Consider the following 3,911-nt stretch of genomic DNA (forward strand, 5'->3'; position numbering starts at 1 on the left):
AACTTTTGTGGAATTACAATCATCTTGAAATTTATCCCTCAGTACTATCAAATTTTATGTGACGTCAACGTTTTCCTATGAGATTTTGAAACATAAATTCAATGAAAAACATTGATTTTGGAAGCATTTTGAAATGTTTTGAGTTTGACGGCAAAAGGGCCTAAGAAGTAGAAAGTGAGGAGGACTGGAAATTGAAGGGGAGACTGCAGAGTCAAACTTCTTCTTTTCACTTGCTACACTCTACCCTGCATGTGACAGAGGTGTCACCAGAGCAGCAGTGTCCCAAATCCCAAACAGGACTCAGTCACCCAGGAGCCAGGTCTGACAAAAAGATATTGACTTAGAGGCCCAAAGGCCACTCCAATGGTCTCCAATGCACAGACTTTACCTCACTATTCCCTCACAGGCTGTCTTGAATACATTTATGCACTTGGATCTCCACATCTGGGGGGTTGCAGGAGGGTGTTAGCAAACTAACATATTAGTCTATTTATAGGCTGCACTAAAACAGTTTTATTTAGCAGACTGTACAGGTCTGACATGATACAGTTAATTCTATACAGAGCCACAAAAAAGATGATTTTATTTTCCTTAAAATGTTGTTTCTTTTTTTTGGTGAAATGTTGACAAAACCACTATATTACATTTCCTGAGCATTTTAAAATTTAAAACAACACCTCTAGTGTTACACTATTTTCTGCTTTCGATGCTTATTTTTTTTCCCATATATCTCCCATTCTGTTTTCTGGCATGGATTAGAATTGGCAGTATCTAAAATACCTTGAAAAATATGTCTTCCAATAAATCTTTGCAGTTGAAAGTAGGAACACCCAGTGATATAAAAGAGCCCATTTTGCAGTTAGACTTGATAAGTATCTATTCACATTAATACATACCAGCCTTCTGTATGAGGTACCCAAATCTTTCACAAGCACAACAGCCTTTCCTTAGAGTTTTCCCCATTCCCACAGCATGAAAACAGATCAGTTGCTCATTTCAAAAGTGCTAATCCTAAATAAACATAGTTTCTGTATTTTGGTCTCCAGTTATAAAATGTGAAATGTCTATGTTGGGCTTGAGGTCAATCAGTTTGAATTTTTTAAGAACCAGAGCCTGAAGTATCTCCAGTGTGGCATTCCCTCATTTAGGCAGCCTTAAATCCCTTCCCCACTCCTCATGCTTCACAAAATAAGACATTTTTATCCCTACATAATTACCAGGCAGTAAGATTAAGGAAAAAAAGGGGGGGAAAAAAAAGACACTTTAGAGCTCTACCTAGTGAACTGTCTGAGCCTTTCCCTCAGTTCCCTTTAACTGCTCTGTGGTTAACTTCCCAGGTTTCTTTCAGTGAATAATGCTGGATATTAGTTTAATAGGTCACAGTTACTGATTGGATCGTAAATACAGAAATCCCACCACTGAAGCTTAAAAAAAATCCCTCAGAGCTATTCAAGAGGAAAGTAAAACTCAGCATGGCAACCCAATATAGTATGCAACTGTTGGCTTTCCCTTGCCAAGAGAGCCTTTCCTGACCCTGCAGCACTTCCCCTGTGTGAAAAGGGTAGTTATTTCCTCAAGAAATCCAGACTTTATAATATCTTATGCCAAATTATATTTCCCTTTTCTTTGGAAGGAAGGGGAATCAAGGCTGAAGCTATGAGTACAGGTCACTGGAATGACTTGGAATTTGTTTAGAATTATGAAGATCATCAGTTTTGCCAGGTGTCAGTGGCATTTCTGTTCTAGGGCACTCTGGTACAACTTCATTATTGCAGTGCTTTATTGAAGTCTTTGAGGGGTAACTAAGGAGCTATTTACATTGACCTTTACAACACTGGCCTGAGGCTCAGAACAACATGGCAATATTCCTTGCCAGCACAGCTCTACAGAGATATCTCACACTGCAGGAGGTGGGAAGGAGGCAGACATTGCTGGTACAGCAATGGCCCGAAAGTTTTCCAGGTCCAACGACTCAGAGATTCAATGTGCACCAATATCTGGGGGCTGTTTTCAGCCCTACTTGTACACCTTGCTCCAGCTCTGCAGAGGTGCTGGACTGCCACATGCTGCAATGGAGACACCTGCTCATTCAAAGTTTTAAGACTGATATTGTAGACCTTTGTGAAATCTCACAGTCTCCAGGACGACATTTTACTTTGATTTGTAACTTTTAGGTAGTATTTGATCCCATTCGTACATCTTCTCTTTAGAGCGGTAAAAATGAACTTTAAAAAACAAGTGAATACTGAAGTTCACTGGGATCAAGAGTGGAGTCTTTAAAATAAAAGTGTTTCAAGACTCAAAATCCAGAATGTGAGTAGTACCAGCTGAGTTGGACTGTTAATGCTCTTTTTCTCTCACTATAGATTTGCTCAGGAACATTCATTGTTTCATCTACTTGCATCTGAGTTCCACCTTCAAGGAAACATGAATCTCTTAATGAAATATAATTTCCAGGGACAGGTCCCCTGTCTGCCATGTGTCAGGAAGGACAAATGAGAATGTGTATATTTTTACCACATTTACTCTTCTTAGGACTTCATGGGAAGGAAAAAAAATCCTTGCCTTTCTTACCAAAATCCTTGCATTTCATTCATGTATAGACAGACACACATTAGAGGGATGCAGATGTAAAAGAAGCATGCTATCCATTTCTTGTAACTTTATTCAAAGCTTTCTTTTCAACACAAAGTTTCAGGATGGTTTCCCATTCAGAATCTGAGCCAGCCATATTAGCTTTCAGACAGGTTCAGATGAGTTTTCATCCTGTGTAACACAATGAAAACCTGAGTATGATGTGAAGGGCCCAAGAACTCAAAATTACTTCATTGTACTTTGGATGAAGCAAATTTCAGATTCAGGATGAAGGCACAAGTCCAATACAGCTTGACAAAGATTTATCATCTTAACAGAAATGTAACAGTAAAAGAACTTCCTAAATGACAAAGTTTAGTCCCCTGCTAATACCTGCATGATACAATCCCTTTAAAGACAAAAAGAAAAAAGGATTTACTTTAAATGGACTTTTGTTTTAAAAAGTAGAGTGGTACTTAGTAAAAAGGAAAAGATTGAAAGTTTTTCAGTCCTGGCACAAATAGGTAGACAAGTCTTAAAACAGAAAACAACAGCTTTAGTGATCTGTGTGAAATCAAGGTCACTGAGGAATTTAAGGAGTGCAAGGTGAGAGGATCAGTCGCGTGCCCAGCAGAAGCAGATAGGAGCTTCTGCTCTCTTTTATTCTAACTGGAGAGGAATACAGGCAGTGGCACAGGAAAAGACTGTCTGCAGTGATAAAGCATCCTGTAAACCTTGTAATTCTGTACCTCCTGTGAAGTATGCCAGAACTGCAGCAGAAGCAGCACAACCCAGAACTGACTGACACTTTGCCAAGGAAAGGCGCACGCACAGGAATGGAAGGGTTGCCATCCTCTCCTCACAGCTCAAATGCCTCACAGAGATAAAGGTTACCATGAGTAACAAGTCTCATTTCCCAGGGAGAGAACATGCAGCACCACAGCTCTTCACATATGGAAAGTGGTAGGGGAGCAGGGAGCTGGGTACACACAAAGGCTTTGAGATTAGCAGCAACAACAGAGCTGACTTCCCTGCTGTCACAGTGCCACCTGCAGAAGTTCCATGCTGTTCCTAACTGATCTCTTAGTAAATCTTCAGGAACATGGAAGGAAAACTACACTCTGAAAAATTATGCACCCTACAAACAGGAACCCTTGCTGTGTCATTTCAGAGTGCTTTGAAGATGCAAAAAGTAGTAGGCTATAGGATCAAAAATAGAATTGGCTTTGGGGCCTAGGAGAACTTCTGAAGTCATAAGGCCATCAGAGCTCCTGTTCTCTTCAGAATTTGCCTCAATCCCTTGTAGCTACTTAATTAGACTGAAATTATCAGGAAAC

Source organism: Vidua chalybeata, chromosome 7 (genome assembly GCF_026979565.1).
Source record: "Vidua chalybeata isolate OUT-0048 chromosome 7, bVidCha1 merged haplotype, whole genome shotgun sequence".
Lineage (NCBI taxonomy): Eukaryota > Metazoa > Chordata > Aves > Passeriformes > Viduidae > Vidua > Vidua chalybeata.